This window comes from Elephas maximus, chromosome 8 (genome assembly GCF_024166365.1).
Source record: "Elephas maximus indicus isolate mEleMax1 chromosome 8, mEleMax1 primary haplotype, whole genome shotgun sequence".
Lineage (NCBI taxonomy): Eukaryota > Metazoa > Chordata > Mammalia > Proboscidea > Elephantidae > Elephas > Elephas maximus.
In genome coordinates, this window is record NC_064826.1 from 113,532,187 (window position 1) to 113,554,948 (window position 22,762).

Genomic DNA, 22,762 nt, shown 5'->3' on the forward strand with positions numbered 1-22,762 from the left:
TAAAAGGCTTATTTTAAAGAGACTGTCATTTGTAGTCTCTTTTAATAATAATAAAAATGCATGCCTGTTTTTTATAAAGACTCTGTAAGGTATTAGTGGTGAGGGCACAGAGTGGTGCAGAATCTTTTTCCTCAGGGAAATGTTGACATGTACACAGAGTTGAGTCGACATGAAAGCAGGGGCTGTAGGAATCATGTTTGTGGTAATTTGTTGCACCAGCATTGGGAAACTAATACACCGTGGTCCTCATAGCTGGACTGCTAAAGAAATAGCCAAATTATGAGTGGTTTCCTGATAATTTTTGCCACCCAAAAACATTATCACTATATATATATATATATATATGTATATATATATATAATATCACTATATATATGTGTATTCACAAAATAAAATGAAATAGATTTTTATGAGAAATTGTATTTTGTTAGGATAATACTTTGTTGGAACTTTTAGATTTAGTCATATTTCATCTTTATTACATTAGATTTCTCCATCTCATATCATATATCTAGCTTATAACGAACATACTTAGAAATTTCTAATAAGAGCATATTCATATAAATAAAAAAATGTAAAAGTGCCTGAAATGAGTGATAGTAATGTATAATGATAGCTAAGGACATATTATGTTCCAGGCAATGTTGTTTTTATATGTAATTATAACAAGAACAAAACAGATACTCATGCTTACTTATGCCTGTCATTGTTCTAAGTGCTGTAATTATTTCAAATTATTTAATCCTTACAACAACCTTGTGAAATAAGTACTGCTATTATTTGTCTCTTATAGATAAGAAAACTAAGGTTCAGAGAGTTTAAGTGACTTGCTCAAGGCCACACAGCTAGAATGTGAGGGAACCCAGATTTGAGCCCAGGAATTGTGGTCCTAGAGTCAATACTCTTATGCTTTATGTCCTGCTATATACCACTGTGATATAAATGCAAGTAAGATAAAATACCCTTTAATAAACACTGACCTGCTCTTTTTGTGCTTAAAAACAAATCATATAATTCAGAGGACCTCTTTAATCTTTTTAATGGCTACATGGTATTCCAGTTTTTATTTGACCGTTCATCTATTGATGGCCATTTAGTTTGTTTCAATTATTTCCTGTTCCAAATAGTACTGTATTGAACATTAAACACACACACATACTATATATATTCTGTAAGATTATTTCCTGGCATTTCTGTGAGATGAATTCTATAAGGCAAAATCTTCTACAGAGTATTCACAGTATTATTTTGATAGATTCTTTCATCTGCCCTACAGCTAATGTATCAATTTGCACACCTGCCATAGTATTTGAGAACCTCAGTTCCCAAAACTCTCTTAATGTTGCCTTTTGAATTTTTGTCATTCTGATGAGTTAATTATGGTATTTCATGGTTTTAATATGCTTTTTTATTATTGGTGGGTTATTCGAATTTTGCTGTTTACACAAGCTGTGTGCGTGTCTTTATGTCTAGTAAGAGATGTAGATGTGTAGATACAGAGCTGTGTGGATATTAATTTTTTGTCAGATATGTTATATTCTATTGTTTTTGATTTTTGGTTTAGCTTATGGAGATTTTTTACCCTAAGTAATTTAAAAATTTTATATAATCCACATGTGGTATTTTTTTCTTTTTGACTTCTGTGTGCTGAGCAGGGTATTTCCCTGGCTTATAAGAAAAAAATGAAATCATTTATAATTACATCATATATAAAACAAACTTTATTTTAATATATGATTTTTTATTTTTCTCCTTTTTTTTTTCTTTGTCCCCAGAAACTATGGTTCCCTGTCATACATATTTTTTAGATTAGGTTTAGGTTTACAGAAAAGTTGTGCAGAGAGTATATCGAGTTCCCGTATTATCACCTTCCTCCTGCACATTGTTTCTTCTGTTAACACCTTGTGTTCCTGTGGTTCATTTGTAACAACTGATAATATTGATGTACTATTGTTATATTATTATACTTTATTATTAAACATTTAGTGTTAAATATTTGCAATTTCAACATTCCTCACATGTGCAATTTAGTGCCTTTTTTTTTTGCTGAATAATACTTGTATGGAGGTACCAGTTTGTTTATTCATTCACCTATTGAAGGAAGGACATCTTGGTTGCTTCCAATTTTGGCAGTTTATGCATAAAGCTGCTATAAACATTTGAGTGCAGTTTTTTTTATGTGGACATATGTTTTCTCCTTATTTATGTAAATAACTTAGGAATCCAATTGCTGGATCAAGTGGTAAGCCAATGTTTAGTTTTGTAAGCAATTGCCAAACGGTCTTCTCAGGTGGCTATGCCATTTTGCATTCCGATCAGCAATGAAGGAGAATTCCCATTGCTCCACATCCTCAGTAATATTTAATGTTGTCAATGTTTTGGGTTTTAGCCATTCTAATAAGGGTGTCATAGGGTCACTAAGAGTCGGAATCCACTCGACAGCAGTGGGTTTGGTTTTTAGTTTTTGGTTAATAGGTGTATAGTGATATTTCATTTTTGTTTTGATTTGCAATTCCTTAATGACATATGATGTTGAGCATCTTTTCATTTGCTTCCTTGCCATCTGTCTATATTCTTTTGTGAGGTTTGTGTTCAGATCTGCATATTTTGTAATCAATTGTTTATTGTTGGATTTTAAGGGATTTTGTTTTTTATTGTGCATTAGGTGAAAATGTACACAGCAAATTAGTTTCCTATTCAATATTTTGTACATTAAGTGTCTGATAACATTGGTTTCATTCCACACAATGTGTCAGCACTCTTCATTTCCATCCTAGGTTCTCCATTTCCCTTCATTCTGATTTTCTATCCCTTCCACTTTCTTATCTTTGCTTTTGGGCAAATGTCGCCTTTGGAGTTCAGATAATTGATTCTGAGGAACATGATCCTCTCTGGTGTTATTGTTTATTTTATGGGTTTGTCTATGGTTTGACTAGAAGGTGGCCTCTGAGAATGGCTTTAGTTCTAGTTCAGAAGGTTGTCTCAGGGATTCCTCCAGTCTCTGTCAGACCAAAGTCTGTTTTTTTTTTTTTTTCTTGTGAATTTGAATTTTGTTCTGCATTTTTCTCTTGCTGTGTCTGGGAGCCTCTGTTGTAATCCTTGTCAGAGCGGTCCATGGTGGTAGCCAGGCTTCTAGGGTCAGGCTGGTGGAGGCTGTGGTTTATGTGGTCCATTTGTCCTTTAGGCTAATGTTTTCCTTATGTCTTTGATTTTCTTCATTCTCCTTTGCTCCAGACAGGATGGAACCAATAGACAAATCTGAGATGGCTGCTTGCAAGCTTTTAAGACCTCAGACACTACTCACCAAAGTAGGATATAGAACATTTTCTTTATGAACTGTGTTATGCCATTTGTCCTAGATGTCCCTCAAGACCATGGTCCCCAGCCCTCAACCCTGGCAACTTGATTCCTCAAGGTGTTTGGATTTATCTAGGAAGCTTCTATGACTTTGCCTTGATTAAGCTGTACTGACTTTCCCCATATTGTGGGCTGTCATTCCCTTCATCAAAGTTAACACTTGTCTACTATCTAGTTAGTGATTTCTTATCTGCTCCCTTCTTTCATAACCATCAAAGATTTTTTTTTTCCTTGTATAAACCTTTTCTTGGGTTTTTATAATAGTGGACTCATATGATATTTGTCCTTCTGTGATTTATTGATTCATTTCACTCAGCATAATGCTCTGCAGATTATCCATGTTGTGAGATGTTTTGTGGATTTGTCACTGTTCTTTATCATTGCATAGTATTCCACTGTGCGTATGTACCGTAATTTTTTTTTATCTACTCATCTGTTGATGGGCACTTAGGTTGTTTCCATCTTTTAGCTATTGTGAATAATGCGGCAGTGAAATGGGTGTGCATATGTCTGTTCATGTGATGGCTCTTATTTTTCTAGGATATATTCCTAGAAGTGGGATTGCTGGATCATGTGATATTTCTATTTCCAGCTTTTTAAGGAGATGCCATATCATTTTCTACAGTGGTTTGTACCATTTTACATATCCATCTGTAGTGGATGAGAGTTCCAGTCTCGAGAGGCGGGGCCAAGATGGCTGACTAGGTAGATGCTACCTTGGATCCCTCTTGCAACAAAGACTCGGAAAAACAAGTGAATCGATCACATACATGACAATCTACGAACCCTGACCAACAAACACAGATTTAAAGAGTTGACCTGAGTGACAGAGACCGAGAACGAACAACTACGGGGAAGCAGTGACTGTTTTTGGAGCCTGGAGCCAGCGTCCCAGTCAGGAAACCTTGGTGCCGGGCTTTGGACTGGGTGCAGGGAAGCTGAGCACGGGCATCCTGTGACGGCGCAAACACGGGGTGCAGCCCTACCCCCTGAACTGACCTCGGGAGGGGGCCCAGCTGGTCCGTGCAGGTGGTGCGGCAATGCTGCTGGCGGGAGGAGAAGTCGCCAGGAGGCAGCGACTGGTTTCAGAGCCGGGAGTGCGGCGTCCCAGCCGGGGAACCTTGGCGCCGGCTTTGGACTGGGTGCAAGGTGGCTGAGCACGGCATCCTGTGACGGTGCAAACATGGGGTGCAGCCCCAGTCCCCTGAACTGACTTCGGGGGAAGCGCAGCCAGTGCACACAGGCGGTGCAGCGACGTGGCTGACAGGAGGAGAAGTCACCGGGAGGCAGCGACTGTTTTTGGAGCCGGGAGTGCAGTGTCCTGGCTGGGGAACCTTGACGCTGGGCTTTGGACTGGCAGCGGAGGAACTGACCGCGGCTTCTGAGACAGCGCAAGCATGGGATGCAGGCCTGACCCTCAGGGGCAATCTCTACCCAGCCAGCGCACACAGGCGAGGCGCCCCTCGGGAATCTCAGATGAAACAGTCATCCCAAGCAAGATAAGTAACTTTGTCTATATTCTGGGGTGCTACTCTCTCCTATTTATCTGAACACTCCCCTCCCCTTCCCAGGCGGCTTTGTTAACATTGGAATTTCCAGAGCCAGAGGGAGAACTGCTCCACGGTTTTTCTTTTCCTTTTTTTTTATTTGTCTTTTCCTAACCCATTCTTCTGGCCTGAGAGAAGCAACCACAAAAAACCTAGGGACCAAAAATTCTTCCCTAATTGGACTAAAAACACAGAACCAGCTCCAGCCAAGCATATGTGATCCACAGTCTTGGGCTTTCATCCCTACAGGAAACAAGGTGGCTATTATAATGCAAAGGCATTTCTGATAGGGATCTGACTGCAATTGTTTTAGCGGATTTACTGGAAAGACAAGTTTCCCAGGTCTGATATCTCTGCGTATTCAACAGAGACCTCACTGACCCACAACAGGGAACTGAGGGCTGAAGCTCCCCCCAGACCACCTAGCCTCCTGCCTTAGGGGTCTAAGGAAGGTGACACCTACCAATCTGTAGAGGTACTTGCATTGGGGGCCTAAGGTACAGCTGCAGAGCCCACGAACCAAGGTGCTTTAGGAATAGAGTCACACCTACCTCACTGGCACTTGGGGGAAGACTGTCAGCATCCTGCCCCTGCTGGAGTGTGAACCCCAGCTGCTACTAGAATCTGGTGCACAAAACTAGCACCACTACTTCTCAAGGTGGATAGGTGACAGTCTGCATCGCACACTTGATGACCCAAAATCAGATTCTACTCAAGAATAGTGAATAGACTCAGGCATATATATCTGGTAACAGCCCAAGCCAGCTGGTAATAGGCCATAAGTGAGTCAAGGGCTACAACAATCAAGACAGCGCAATCTAGTAGCCCGTCTACGTATATTGAAAGAAAACAAAACAAGATAAGACTCAGTGAGCAAATATAGAATAAATCACTACAATATCTTAGTGATGGCTCGGAGACAGCAGTCGATATCAAACCACATAAAGAAGCAGACCATGACTGCTTCTATAACCCCCCAAACGAAAGAATCAAAATCTTTCCCAAATGAAGATACAATCCTGGAATTGCCAGATACAGAATATAAAAAACTAATTTACAGAATGCTTCAAGACATCGGGATGACCTCAGAAATGAAATAAGGCAAGCTACTTTTTTTACAGAAAAGCCAAGGAACACACTGATAAAGCAGTTGAAGAACTCAAAAAGATTATTCAAGGACATAGTGGAAAAATTAATAATTTGCAAGAATCCATAGAGAGACAGCATTCAGAAATCCAAAAGATTAACAATAAAATTACAGAATTAGACAACGCAATAGGAAGTCAGAGGAGCAGACTCAAGAAATTAGAATGAAGAGTGGGAACTCTGGAGGACCGGGGAATTAACACCGACATAGCTGAAAAAAAATCCGATAAAAGAATTTAAAAAAATGAAGAAACCCTAAGAATCATATGGGACTCTATCAAGAAGAATAACTTGCGTGTGATTGGAGTCCCAAAACAGGGAGGGAGGACAGAAAACACAGAGAGAATAGTTGAAGATCTGCTGACAGAAAACTTCCCCGACATCATGAGAGACAAAAGGATATCCATCCAAGATGCTCATCGAACCCCATTTAAGATTGATCCAAAAAGAAAAACACCCAGACATATTATCATCAAACTTGCCAAAACCAAAGATAAAGAGAAAATTTTAAAAGCAGCCAGGGATAAAAGAAAGGTCTCCTACAAAGGAGAATCAATAAGAATAAGTTCAGACTACTCGGCAGAAACCATGCAGGCAAGAAGGCAAGGGGATGACATATACAGAGCACTGAAGGAGAAAAACTGCCAACCAAGGATCATATATCCAGCAAAACTCTCTCTGAAATATGAAGACGAAATTAAGATATTTACAGATAAACAGAAGCTTAGAGAATTTGCAAAAACCAAACCAAAGCTACAAGAAATACTAAAGGAAATTGGTCAGAAAACCACTAATATCAGATACCAGCATAACACAAGGTCACAGAACAGAACATCCTGATATCAACTCAAATGGGGAAATCACAAAACAAATTAAGATTAATTTAAAAAAAGAAAAAAACGCTCAAAACAGGGAATCATTGAAGTCAATATGTAAAAGATCACAATAATCAGAAAGAGGGACTAAATACAGGTGGCATAGAACTGCCATATGGAGAGGGATACAAGGCGATGTAGGACAGTACAAGTTAGGTTTTTACTTAGAAAAATAGGGGTAAATATTAAGGTAACCACAAAGAGGTATAACAAGTCCATAACTCAAAATAAAAACCAAGAAAAACGTAACGACTCAGCAAACATAAAGTCAAATACTATAAAAATGAGGAACACACAATTTACAACGAAAAACGTCTCAGCACAAAAAAGTAAGTGGAAAAATGAAATTGTCAACAACACACATAAAAAGGCATCAAAATGACAGCACTAAACACATACTTATCTGTAATTACGCTGAATGTAAATGGACTAAATGCACCAATAAAGAGACAGAGAGTCTCAGACTGGATAAAGAAACACGATCCGTCTATGTGCTGCCTACCAGAGACACACCTTAGACTTAGAGATACAAACAAACTAAAACTCAAAGGATGGAAAAAAATACATCAAGCAAACAGTAGGCAAAAAAGAGCAGGAGTAGCAATATTAATTTCTGACAAAGTAGACTTTAAAGTTAAATCCACCACAAAGGATAAAGAAGGACACTACATAATGATTAAAGGGACAACTGACCAGGAAGATATAACCATATTAAATATTTATGCACCCAATGACAGGGCTGCAAGATACATAAAACAAATTTTAACAGAACTGAAAAGTGAGATAGACATCTCCACAATTATAGTAGGAGCCTTCAACACACCACTTTCAGAGAAGGACAGGACATCCAGTAAGAAGCTCAATAGAGACATGGAAGACCTAATTGCCACAATCAACCAACTTGACCTCATTGACTTACATAGAACTCTCCACCCAACTGCTGCAAAGTATACTTTTTTTTCTAGCGCACATGGAACGTTCTCTAGAATAGACCAGATATTAGCTCATAAAACCAACCTTTGCAGAATCCAAAACATCAAAATATTACAAAGCATCTTCTCAGACCAGAATGCCATAAAAGTGGAAATCAATAACAGAAAAATTAGGGAAAAGAAATCAAATAGTTGGAAACTGAACAATACCCTCCTGAAAAAAGACTGGGTTATAGAAGACATTAAGGAGGGAATAAAGAAATTCATAGGATGCAATGAGAATGAAAATACTTCCTATCAAAACCTCTGGGACACAGCAAAAGCCGTGCTCAGAGGCCAATTTATATCGATAAATGCACACATACGAAAAGAAGAAAGAGCCAAAATCAGAGACTGTCCCTACAACTTGAACAAATAGAAAGTGAGCAACAAAAGAATCCATCAGGCACCAGAAGAAAACAAATAATAAAAATTAGAGCGGAACTAAATGAATTAGAGAACAGAAAAACAATTGAAAGAATTAACAAAGCCAAAAGCTGGTTCTTTGAAAAAATTAACAAGATTGATAAACCATTGGCCAGAATGACTAAAGAAATACAGGAAAGGAAACAAATAACCCGAATAAGAAACGAGATGGGCCACATCACAAAAGACTCAACTGAAATTAAAAGAGTCATATCAGAGTATTACGAAAAATTGTACTCTTAACAAATTTGCAAACCTAGAAGAAATGGATGAATTCCTGGAAAAACACTACCTACCTAAACTAACACAAGCAGAAGTAGAACAACAAAATAGACCCATAACAAAAAAAGAGATTGAAACGGTAATCAAAAAACTCCCAACAAAAAAAAAGCCCTGGCCCGGACTGCTTCACTGCAGAGTTCTACCAACTTTCAGAGAAGAGTTAACACCATTACTACTAAAGGTATTTCAAAGCATAGAAAATGACGGAATACTACCTAACTCATTCTATGAAGCCACCATATCGCTGATACCAAAACTAGGTAAAGACATCACAAAAAAAGAAAATTACACACCTATATCCCTCATGAACATAGATGCAAAAATCCTTAACAAAATTCTAGCCAATAGAATTCAACAACATATCAAAGAAGTAACCCACCATGACCAAGTGGGATTTATACCAGGTATGCAAGGCTAGTTTAATATTAGAAAAACCATTAATGTAATCCAGCATATAAATAAAACAAAAGAAAAAACCACACGATCTTATCAATTGATGCAGAAAAGGCATTTGACAAAGTCCAACACCCATTTATGATAAAAACTCTCACCAAAATAGGAATTGAAGGAAAATTCCTCAACATAAAAAAGGGCCTCTATTTAGCCAACATCACCCTAAATGGAGAGAGCCTGAAAGCATTTCCCTTGAGAACGGGAACCAGACAAGGATGCCCTTTATCACCGCTCTTATTCAACATCGTACTTGAAGTCCTAGCCAGGGCAATTAGGCTAGACAAAGAAATAAAGGGCATCTGGATTGGCAAGGAGGAAGTCAAATTATCTCTATTTGCAGGTGACATGATCTTATACACACAAAACCCTAAGGAATTCTCAAGAAAACTACTGCAACTAATAGAAGAGTTTGGCAGAGTCTCAGGTTATGAGATAAACATACAAAATTCACTTGGATTCCTCTACATCAACAAAAAGAACATCGAAGAGGAAATCACCAAATCAATACCATTCTCAGTAGGCCCCAAGAAGATAAAATACTTGGGAATAAATCTTACCAAAGATGTAAAAGACCTATACAAAGAAAACTACAAAGTACTACTACAAGAAACTGAAAAGGACCTACTTAAGTGGAAAAACATACCTTGCTCATGGATAGGAAGACTTAACATAGTAAAAATGTCTATTCTACCAAAAGCCATCTATGCATACAATGCACTTCCAATCCAAATTCCAATGTCATCTTTTAATGTGATGGAGAAACAAATCACCAACTTCATATGGAAGGGAAAGAAGCTTCGGATAAGTAAAGCATTTCTGAAAAAGAAGAAGAAAGTGGGAGGCCTCACTTTACCTTATTTCAGAACCTATTATACAGCCACAGTAGTCAAAACAGCCTGGTACTGGTACAACAACAGGCACATAGACCAATGAAACAGAATTGAGAACCCAGATATAAATCCATCTGTATATGAGCAGCTGATATTTGACAAAGGCCCAGTGTCAGTTAATTGGGGAAAAGATAGTCTTTTTAACAAATGGTGCTGGCATAACTGGATATCCATTTGCAAAAAAATGAAACAGGACCCATACCTCACACCATGCAGAAAAACTAACTCCAAGTGGATCACAGACCTAAACATAAAGACTAAAACGATAAAGATAATGGAAGAAAAAATAGGGATAACGTTAGGAGCCCTAATACAAGGCATAAACAGAATACAGAACATTACCAAAAATGACGAAGAGAAACGAGATAACTGGGAGGTCCTAAAAATCAAACACCTATGCTCATCTTAAGACTTCACCAAAAGAGTAAAAAGACCACCTACAGACTGGGAAAGAATTTTCAGCTATGACATCTCCGACCAGCATCTGATCTCTAAAATCTATATGATTCTGTCAAAACTCAACCACAAAAAGACAAACAACCCAATCAAGAAGTGGGCAAAGGATATGAACTCGCACTTCACTAACAAAGATATTCAGGCAGCTAACAGATAAATGAGAAAATGCTCTCAATCATTAGCCATTAGAGAAATGCAAATTAAAACTACGATGAGATTCCATCTCACTCCAGCAAGGCTGGCATTAATCCAAAAAACACAAAATAATAAATGTTGGAGAGGCTGCGGAGAGATTGGAACTCTTATCCACTGCTGGTGGGAATGTAAAATGGTACTACCACTTTGTAAATCTATCTGGCATTTCCTTAAAAAGTTAGAAATAGAACTTCCATACAACCCAGAAATCCCACTCCTCGGAATACACCCTAGAGAAATAAGAGCCTTCACACGAAGAGATACATGCACACCCATGTTTATTGGAGCTCTGTTTACAATAGCAAAAAGCTGGAAGCAACCAAGGTGTCCATCAACGGATGAATGGGTAAATAAATTGTGGTATATTCACACAATGGAATACTACGCATCGATAAAGAACAGTGACGAATCTGTGAAACATTTCATAACATGGAGGACCCTGGAAGGCATTATGCTGAGCGGAATTAGTCAGAGGCAAAAGGACAAATATTGTGTAAGACCACTGTTATAAGATCTTGAGAAATAGTATAAACTGAGAAGAACACATTCTTTTGTGGTTACGAGGGGGGGAGGGAGGGAGGGTGGGAGAGGGTTTTTTACTGATTAGTTAGTAGATAAGAACTGCTTTAGGTGAAGGGAAGGACGTTACTCAATGCATGGAAGGTCAGCTCAACTGGACTGGACCAAAAGCAAAGAAGTTTCTGAGATAAACTGAATGCTTTGAAGGTCAGCGGAGCAAGGGCGGGGGTTTGGGGACTATGGCTTAAGGGGACTTCTAAGTCAACTGGCAAAATAATTCTATTATGAAAACATTCTGCATCCCACTTTGAAAGGTGGCATCTGGGGTCTTAAATGCTAACAAGCGGCCATCTAAGATGCATCAATTGGTCTCAACCCACCTGGATCAAAAGAGAATGAAGAACACCAAGGTCACACGATAACTAAGAGCCCAAGAGACAGAAAGGGCCACATGAACCAGAGACTTACATCATCCTGAGACCAGAAGAACTAGTTGGTGCCCAGCCACAACCGAAGACTGCCCTGCCATGGAGCATAACAGAGAACCCCTGAAGGAGCGGGAGATCAGTGGGATGCAGACCCCAAATTCTCACAAAAAGACCATACTTAATGGTCTGACTGAGACTAGAGGAATCCCGGCGGTCATGGTCCCCAAACCTTCTGTTGGCCCAGGACAGGAACCATTCCCGAAGACAACTCATCAAACTTGAAAGGGACTGGACAGTGGGTAGGAGAGAGATGCTGATGAAGAGTGAGCTATTTGTATCAGGTGGACACTTGAGACTGTGTTGGCATCTCCTGTCTGGAGGGGGGATGGAAGGGTAGAGAGGGTTGGAGGCTGACAAAATTGTCACGAAAGGAGAGACTGGAGGGGCTGACTCATTAGGGGGAGAGCAAGTGGGAGTATGGAGTAAGGTGTATATAAACTTATATGTGACAGACTGACTTGATTTGTAAACATTCACTTGAAGCTCAATAAAAATTATATATAAAAAAAAGTACTCAATTTACACTTAAAAAAAAAAAAAGAGTTTCAGTCTCCCTGCAGCTTCTCCAACATTTTTTTTTTTTTTTGATTAGTTCCAGTAATGTTGGGGTGAGCTAGTTATCTCATTGTAGTTTTGATTTGCATTTTTCTAGTGGCTAATGATCCTGAGCATTTCCTCATGTGTCTAATAGCTGCCTGAATGTCTTCTTTAATGAAGTGTCTGTTCATATCCTTTGCCCATTTTTTAATTGGATTATTTTTTCTTTCTGTTGTTGAGGTGTTGAAGTATTCTATAAATTTTAGAGATTAGACCTTTGGGTGAAATGTTGTAGCCCATTTTTTTCCCCCCGTCTATAGTTTCTCTTTTTATTCTTTTGGTGAAGTCTTTTGATGAGTACAAGTGTACAATTTTTAGGTGCTCCCGGTTATCTTGTTTATCTTCTGGGGTTTGTATATTGTTAGTTATGGTTTGTTTTGTATTTATGCCATGTTATCAGGGCATGTAGCATTGTCCGTATTTTTTCGTCTGTGATCTTTATTGTTTTAGGTTTATATTTAGGTCTTTGATCCTTTTTGTGTATGGTGTAAGGTATGGGCCCTGTTTCTTTTTTTTACAGATGGATGTCTTGATTTGCCAACACCGTTTGTTAAAAAGACTGTCTTTTCTCCATTTAATGGACTTGAGTCCTTTGTCAAAGAAAAGGTGACCATAGGTGGGTGGATTTACATCTGTGATCTCAGTTTTTTTCCATTGGTCTATATGTCTGTTGTTGTACCAGTACCAAGCTGTTTTGACTACCATGGCTATGTAGTAGGTTCTGAGATCAGGTAGTGTGAGTCCTCCTACTTTGTTCTTTTTCTTCAGTAATGCTTTGCTCTTTCTATATAAAGTTGGTGATTAGTTTTTCCATTTGTTAAAGAATGCTGTTGGTATGTGTATTGGGATTGCTTTATACCTATAGATCACTTTGGGCAGAGTTGATGTTTTCACAGTGTTGAGTCTTACTGTCCAAGCGTGTGGTATGTTTTTCCATTTATGTAGGTCTCTTGCAATAGTGTTTTGTGATTTTCTTTGTATAGGTCTTTTTTTTTTTTTTTAATCCCTGGTTAGGTTTATTCCTAAATCTTTTATTTCTTTAGGGGCTATTAAAAATGGTGTTGTTTTCTTGATTTCCTTTTTGAAGTTCTTTTTTTTTGGTGTATAGGAATCCAGCTGATTTTTTTATGTTGATCTTGTATTCTGCTATTGAGCCGAATTTGTCTGTTAGTTCCAGTAGTTTTCTTGTGGAATCCCTGTGGTCCTCTATGTATAGTATCATATCATCTGCAAATAGGGATGGTTTTACTTCTTCCCTTCTGATTTGGATGCCCTTCATTTCTTTTTCTTGCCTTGTCGCTCTAGCTAGGACTTCCAGCACAACAATGTTAAGTAGGAGTGGTGATTAAGGGCATCCTTGTCTTGCTCCCATTCTCAGGGGGAATGCTTTCATCCACTCTCTGTTGAGAGTGATGTTGGCTGTTGGTTTTGTATAAATGCCCTCTTTTATGTCAAGGGATTTCCTTTCTATTCCTATTTTATTGAGAGTTTTTATCAGGAATGCCTTTGCCCATTTTTTAATTGGATTGTTTGACTTTTTGTTGGTGAGGTGTTGAAGTTTTCTGTAAGTTTTAAAATTAGACCCTTGTCGATTATGTCATAGCTAACATTTTATGCTATTATATGTAATGGGTTTATTATTGTTATTTTAAAATGAATTAGTAAATATTTTTAAATTTTCTCAGTCTTATGTTCTAATACTATAAATATTGATAGATGCAACCCATACAAAAGGTCTTTTGGTAGTCTTTAGTAATTTTTAAGAATGTAAAGAAATCCTTTTTCCTTTTAAAACTTCTCATTTTAATCTGGGAATTTTAGTTTTTAATCTATTTCAGGGGTCCCCAACACCACCTACATATTTGTTCATTCACTGCAAGGACTCATGGGATTCAGCCTATATTTGTACTCACGGCTAAGGTGAAAGGATACACAACAGTATCAGAAATCTATGTGCAGACTTCTTGTGCTCTATCTTTCCCACAGGGATTTACACTACACCTGCTCCTTTGTCTAGCAGTGAAAAGCACCCAATGTCTTTATTGGTAGCTCGATGACAATGGGTTTGTTAGTCAGGTAGGCACCCTCTGCCTAGCAACTATAAAAACTCCAGAGTCCCAGAAGGAAAGCACATGTTCAGTGCCCCAGGTGAGAAAGAAATCTTACCACTTAGGGAGAATCATATCATTGTAGGGAACTCTTTCTCAGTCCAGTTCCTGGATATCAACCAAGGGCCAATCTTAAGCAACCACTTCTAAAGATGGTAGTCTCAAGTCAGCAGTGTTAACTCTGTTGTGCACATCTGTTCACCTTGAACCTGAGTTATGTGTGTGTGCGTGTGCATGTGTGTTTATGTACTGCTACTGGATTTGGAGCCTTCTTCTGAAGTTTTTAAGAGCATTCGGGGGACATTTTATTTTACACCTTGACTTCCTTCTATCTCAGGTAACAGCTTTATATATACCAAATATATGGATAGAAAACAGCTCTTTTTCCTTCTACAGTCAGGATATACTTGTGCTGTCCCTAGTCTCATACTATTAGCCTGGTTTTAGTTTCCAGCTCTGACCCATCAGGTTCAGTTTTCCTATGTGATATTTGTGTGTATCACACATCTCTAACGTGTGCTTATACGTGTGTATATATACATAATATACATAGGTATATATATAAATTTAATCTATATTTGTTATATATATACACATGTGCACACACACATATATACATACACACGTACACTGACAGATGTATCAGGATAAAAAAAGCATGATAATTTATAAGATTTGTATCAAGATGTGACAGTTATTTCCAGTATCACTGCTCATTATTTGATGGACTTTTTTTGATATGGTGACAAATCTTTCTTCAGATTGATAGCTGCGATCTCTTTTCCTCATCTCTTACTTCATCCTCATAGTTTTAATTTATTTTTGCACCTCTCTGTGCTTTGTTTTTTTATTTTACTTTTTAAAATTTTGTTGTTGCTGTTAGGAGTATACACAGCAAAACATACACAAATCCAACAGTCACTACATGTACAATTCAGTGGCATTGATTACGTTCTTTGAGTTGTGCAACCATTCTCACCCTCCATTTCTGAGTTGCTTCTCCCACATTAACTTAAACTCACTGTCTGCTTAGGCTCCTGTCTTTTCAGTTGCAGTTGTCACTTTGATCCCATGCAGATAGTTCTTAGAAGAACGTAAGGCTCAAGGCAGATATTTTTGGTTTAAAGTTTAAAGAATCTCTCAGGGCAGTAGTTTCAGGGGCTCACCCAGGCTCCATGGCTCCAGAAAGCCTAGAGTCAATAGAATTTGAAATTAGTGGTTACCGAGTATGGGAGGGAGGGGAAAAGGGGGTAACAGTGATGTAAGAATCGTATTAAGGATATGGTCGCACGGCAGATTATTATAATTCCTGTCAATAAGTTGTGCACCTGTAAAAATTTGAATTGGTAAAAGTTGTGTGATAGATATATTTACACCAATGGCAAAAAAAAATAGTCGCTACTGATTCTGCTTGTCGTTAGGTGCCGTTGAGTTGGTTCTGACTCATAGTGACCCTGTATACTACAGAAGGAAACACTACCCAGTCTTGCACCATGCCAACAGTCATTACGCTTGAGCCCATTGTTGCAGCCACTGTGTGAATCCATTTCATTGTGAGGGTCTTCCTCTTTTCCACTGACCCTGTACTTTACCAAGCATGATGTCTTTCTCCAGGGACTGATCCCTCCTAATAACATGTCCAGAGTATGTAAGAAATAGGCTCACCCTCCTTGCTAATAAGGAGCATTCTGGTTGTACTTCTTCCAAGACAGATTTGTTCGTTCTTTGGCAGTCCATGGTATATTCAATATTCTTCACCAACACCACAATTCAAAGGTGCCAGTTCTTCTTCGGTCTTCTTTATTCATTGTCCAGCTTTTGCATTCATATGATACGATTGAAAATATCACGGCTTGAGTCAGGCGCACCTTAGTCTTCAAGGTGACATCTTTGCTTTTCTACATTTTAAAGAGGGCTTTCGTAGCAGATTTGCCCGATGCAATGCGTCTTTTGATTTCTTGACTGCTTCTTCCGTGGGCGTTGATTGTGGATCCAAGTAAAATGAAATCCTTGACAACTTCAGCCTTTTCTCTGTTTATCATGATGTGGCTTATTGGTCCACTTGTGAGGATTTTTGTTTTCTTTATGTTCAGGTGTAATCCATACTGAGAGCTCTGGTCTTTGATCTTCATCAGTAAGTGCTTCAAGTTCTCTTCACTTTCAGCAAGCAGTGTTGTGTCATCTGCATAACACAGGTTGTTAATGAGTCTTCCTCCAATCCTGATGCCCTCTTCTTCATACAGTCCAGCCTTGTGGATTATTTGCTCAGCATACAGATTGAATAGGTATGGTGAAAGTATAGACCCCTGGGGCACACCTTTCCTGAGTTTAAACCACACAGTATCCCCTTGTTCTGTTTGAACAGCTGCCTCTTGATCTATGTACAGGTTCCTCATGAGCACCATTAAGTGGTCTGGAATTCCCATTCTTCACAATGTTATCCATAATTTATTATCATCAACACAGTCAGATGCCTTTGCATAGTCAATAAAACATAGGTTAACATCTTTCTGGCCTTCTCTGCTTTCAGCCAGGATCCATCTCACATCAGCAGTGATATCCCCTGGTTCCATGTCCTCTTCTGAATCTGGCCTGAATTTCTGGCAGTCCTCTGTTGCTATACTGCTGCAGCAGCTTTTGAATAAGCTTCAGCAAAATTTTACTTGTGTGTGATATTGTTTGATAATTGCTGCATTCGGTAGGCTCACCTCTCTTGGGAATAAGCGTAAATATGGATCTCTTCCAGTCAGTTGGCCAGGTAGCTATCGTCCAGATTTCTTGGCATAGATGAGTGAGTGCTTCCAGTGCTGCATCTGTTTGTTGAAACATCGCAATTCATATTCTGTCAATTCTTGGGGGCTTGTTTTTTGCCAATGCCTTCAGTGCAGCTGGGACTTCTTCCTGCAGTACCATTGGCTCCTGATCATATGATACGTCTTGAAATGTCTGAATGTCAACCAATTCTTTTTGGTATGATGACTCTGTGTTTTCCTTCCACCTTCTTTTGATGCTTTCTGTGTCATATAATATTTTCTTCATGGAATCCTTCACTATTGCAACTTGAAGCTTGAGTTTTTTCTTCAGTTCTTTCAGCTTGAGAAATGCTAAGCATTTTATTGCCTTTTGGTTTTCTATCTCCATTTTGTACATGTGACTATACTAGTTTACTTTGTCTTCTCGATCCGCTCTATGAAATCTTCTGTTCATTTCTTTTACTTCATCATTTCTTTCTTTTGCTTTAGCTACTCAACATTCAAGAGCAAGTTTCAGAGTCTCTTCTGACATCCATTTTGGTCTTTACTTTCTTTCCTGTCTTTTTAATGACCTCGTTCTTCATGTGTGATGTCCTTGATGTCATTCTACAACTCATTGGGTCCTTGGTCATCAGTGTTCCATTCATCAAATCTGTTTTTGAGATGGTCTTTAAATTCAGGCAGGATATACTCAAGGCCATACTTTGGCCCTTGTGGACTTGTTCTAATTTTCTTCAGTTTCAGCTTGAACATGCATAGAGCAATTGATGGTCTGTTCCACAGTCAGCCCCTGGCCTTGTTCTGACTGATGATATTGAGCTTTTCCTTCGTGCCTTTCCACAGATGTAGTCAGTTTGATTCTTGTGTATTCCATCTGGTGAGGTCCATGTGTATAGTTGCCATTTATGTTGGTGAAAAAAGGTATTTGCAATGAAGATGTCGTTGGTCTTGCAAAATTCTGTCATGTGGTCTCCAGCATGATGTCTGTCACCAAGGCCATATTTTCCAACTATAGATCCTTGTTGTTTCCAACTTTTTGCATTCCGATCACCAGTAATTATCAGTGCATCCTGATTGCATGTTCAATCAATTTCACACTGCAGAAGCTGGTAAAAATCTTTAATTTCTTCATCTTTCGCCCTAGTGGTTGGTGTGTAAATTTGAATAATAGTCGTATTAACTGGTCTTCCTTGTAGGCGTGTGGATTATGCTATCCCTGACAGCATTGTATTTCAGGATAGAGTTTGAAATGCTCTTTTTGACAATGAGTGCAATGCCATTCCTCTTCAAGTTGTCATTCCCAGCACAGTGGATCATATGACTTTCTGATTCAAAATGGCCAATACCAGTCTATTTCAGCTCACTAATGCCTGGGATATTGATGCTTATGCCTTCCATTTCGTTTCTGATGATTTCCAATTTTCCTAGATTCATACTTCATACATTCCAAATTCTGATTATTAATGGATGTTTGCAGCTGTTCCTTCTCATTTTGAGTCGTGCCACATCAGCAAATGAAGGTCCCAAAAGCTTGAGTCCATCCATGTGATTCAGGTTGACTCTACTTTGAGGAGGAAGCTCTTTTGCAGTCATCTTTTGAGTGACTTCCAACCTGAGGGGCTCATCTTCCGGCTCTGTGTCAGACAGTGTTCTGCTGCTACTCATAAAGTTTTCACTGGCTAATTCTTTTCAGAAGTAGACTGCTGGATCCTTCTTCTTAGTCTGTCTTAGCCTGGAATCTCAGCTGAAAGCTGTCTGCCATGGGTAACCCTGTTGGTATCTGAATACCAATGGCATAGCTTCCAGCATCACAGCAACACACAAGCCCCCCAGTATGACAAACTGGCAGACACATGGGGGCTGATACTACTTATGTACCGTGAAAAGCCTCATGGGACGTGGTTCCTTGGTGTGGAGGTTTAGGGTCATGGTGTCAAGGACATCCTCGTTAATTGGCCTAATAACGTGTTTAGTGCTTCTGTTCTACCTCCTAGTTTCTTGCGTAGTGCCTGGGGTCTTAAAACCTTGCAAGCAGCCATTCAAGGCAAGACAGTTGGAAGAGAGATTCATCTGGAGCAACAGAGGAAGAAGGAGAGTCAGGAATAGGAGGAGGATATGAAATATGTGACTAAATGCCTCCATGGACAACTGCCTCCTTTGCTATGAGACCAGAATAAATGAATGGTGCCCAGATAACATTACCAAACATTTTAATGAAGGATCATATAGAAGAATCCTGATCAAAAGAGAAAGAATACAGAACAGAATTTCAAATGTATTTTTGATCTGTCCTCCCTGAAAATTCTGTTACTTTGTTTTCAAACACATAATTAGATTTCTAGTCTTTTTTATTCACCATTTCAGTTAACTGTTTAAAATTTTCTGTATTTATGTTTGCAATGTTTTTCATTTTTTGAGAACACTTTTCATATTTACAAATAATTTCTGTAATAGCTTTGTAGTTATTTTATGTATATATTTTCTGTCTTTACTATTTAGAATTTAAAATACATTTAATGCTGTCTACATTAACTGTTTCTTTTAGACCCGTTTTTCTCACTTTTTTGCTTCTCTTTAATGCTCTCGAATTTCCCCCACATTGAGGGGTTGTGTGGTTTTTACTCATGTCCATAAATGAAAATGATCAAGGTTTCCTCAGTATTTAGAGGCTGTCTGGTGTATCTTTGAATACAGAATCAATAGTAAGCTCTGGAGCACAGGCACTTAAATTTGGTTTAAATGGGTGGGGATAGGAAAGTGAACAGTGGCAGGCTTCCTTTCAGCATGAGTGGGGGAGCTTTCCTCTTGGTGTGGGTGGTTAGGAACCTGTGGGGAGGAGCAGAAGTGGGAATAGAGTTCTCTTCTTTGAAGATGCGTTTCTTGTATTTCTGGTGTGGTTGTGTACTTAGATATTAATTTTTATATTTCTTGTGTCATTTCAGTGAGATTTTGGAATGGACAAGCAAAAAAAAAATACATTGCCTCAATTCCAAATATTAAACTGGAACTCCATAAAACTAATTTTACATTTATTAGAATGTAAAAACTATCATTGGTAATTGTATGACCTTAATTTCTTCTCAAATGAATCTTTAAACTGAAGTTGGAGGTAGCATAAAATAAGCACAGACTCTGGAACCAGGCTGCCTGGGTTGGAATCTTAGTTCTGATATTGGGAGGCTTGGGCATGAGACACAACCCTGTGTCCTTCAGTATCCTCATAGTGGATATAAAAATAATACCAGTTTTAAGGCATAGAAGGGAAATTTCTCAACATAATAAAGGGCATCTATGCAAAACAAATCACCAACATTATTCTTGCTGGAGAGAGGCTGAAAACAGGAAAACAAGACAAGGATGTCCTCTATCATCACTCCTATTTAACATTGTGCTGTAGTTCTAGCTAGAGCAGTGTGGCCAGAAAAAGAAATAAAGGGTATCCAAATTGGTAATGAAGAAGTTAAATTGTCCGTATTTGCAGATATGATACTATACATAGAAAACACAAAAGACTTCACAAGAAAACTACCAGAACTAATGGAAAGATTCAGCAGAGTAGTAGGATACAAGATAAAGATAAAAAAATCAGCTGGGTTGCTATACACCAATAAAGAGAATGAAGAAAAGGAAATCAGGAAAACAATACCATTTATAATAGCCCCTAAAAAAATAAAATACTTAGGAATAAATCTAACCAGGGATGTAAAAGACCTATACAAGGAAAACTACAAAACACTACTACAAGAAACCAAAAGAAATCTACATAAATGGAAAAACATACCATGCTCATGGATAGGTAGACACAACATTGTGAAAATGACAATTCTCCCCAAAGCAATTCACAAATACATTACAATCCTGATCCAAATACCAACAACATTCTTTAAAGAGTTAGAAAAATTAATCATTAACTTTATATGGAAATGGAAGAAGCCCTGGATAAGTAAAGCACTATTAGAAGAATAAAGTAGGAGGACACATACTACCTGACCTCGGAACCTACTATACAGCTTCTGTAGCCAAAACAGCCTGGTACTGGTACAATGACAGATATATTGACCAATGGAACAGAATTGAGAACCCAGATGTAAATCCATCCACCTGTCGTCTCCTGATCTTCAACAAGGGCCTAAAGTTCATCAAATGGGGAAAAGACAGTCTTTTTAACAAATAGTTCTGGCAAAACTGGATGTCCATCTGCAAAAAAAAGTAACAGGACCCATACCTCACACCGTACACAAAAACTAATTAGAAATGGATCAAAGACCTAAATAAAAGCCAAAAACTATAAAGATCAGAGGAGAAAAAAATAGGATTAATACCAGAGGCCCTGCTACAAGACATTAACAGGATACAAACCATAACCAACAACACACAAACTCCAGATAAGCTAGATAACTGGGATCTTCTAAAAATTAAATACTTATGCTCATCAAAAGACTTCACAAAAGAGTGAAAAGAGAACCTATAGACTGGGAAAAAAATTTTGGCTATTACAAATCAGACAAAGGTCTAATCTCTAAAATCTATAGGAAAATCCGGCACCTCTACAACAAAAAGACAAATAATCCAATTTAAAAATGGTCAAAGGAAATGAGCAGATACTTCACCAGAGAAGACATTCAGGCAGCCAACAGACACATGAGGAAATGCTCACAATCACTAGTCCTTAGAGAAATGCAAATCAAAACCACAATGAGATACCATATCACCCCAGTAGTACTGGCATGAATCAAAAAGACAGGAGATAACAAAGGTTGGAGAGGCGCTGGGGAGATTGGAACTCTTATGCAGTGCTGGTGGGAATGCAAAATGGTAGAATCATTTTGCAAAACGGTATGACATGTCCTTAGAAAGCTAGAAATAGAAATACCATATGGTCCAACAATCCCACTCCTAGGGAAGTAGTCTTTACTTTCAACATATGCATATCCATGTTCGTTGCAGCATTGTTCACAATAGCAAAAAGTGGAAACAACCTATGGCCATCAATAGATGAATGGATAAACAAACTATGGTACATACACACAATGGAGTATTACGCAATGATAAAGAACAATGATGAATCTGTGAAGCATCTCATAATGTGGATGAATCTGGAGGGCATTACACTGACTGAAATAAGTCAATCACAAAAGGACAAATATTGTATGAGAGCACTACTGTAAAAACTCATGAAAAGGTTTACATACAAAAAGAAACAATCTTTGATGGTTACAAGGGAGGGAAAGGGTAGATAAGTGGTAACTTTGGTGAAGGGTCAGACAGTACATAATACTGGAGAAGCTAGCACTACTTGTATAAAGCAAGGTCATGGAAGCTCCATAGATACATCCAAACTCTGAGGGACTGAATTGCTGGGCTGAGGGTTGTGGGAACCGTGGTCTGAGGGAGCATATAGCTCAATTGACATAACATAGTTTATAAAGAAAATGTTCTACATTCTACTTTGGTGAGTAACATCTGGGGTCTTAAAAGCCTGTGAGTGGCCATCTGAGATACTTAACTGGTCTCAACCCTTCAGGAACAAGGGAAAAGGAAGAAAACTAGACACAAGGGAAAGATTAGTCCAAAGGACTAACGGACTACATCTGCCACGGCCTCCACTAGACTGAGTTCAGTACGATGAGATGGTGTCCAGCTACCACCACTGACTGCTCTGACAGGGATCACAATAGAGGGTCCCGGACAGAGCTGGA

General features: G+C 38.5%; 1 protein-coding gene across 3 annotated transcripts in view; it reads left to right on the plus strand.

Moving 5' to 3' along the window:
* ZPBP (zona pellucida binding protein) overlaps window positions 1-22,762 on the plus strand; it is a 191,562-nt gene that overhangs the window by 33,302 nt on the left and 135,498 nt on the right. The window lies entirely within an intron of this gene.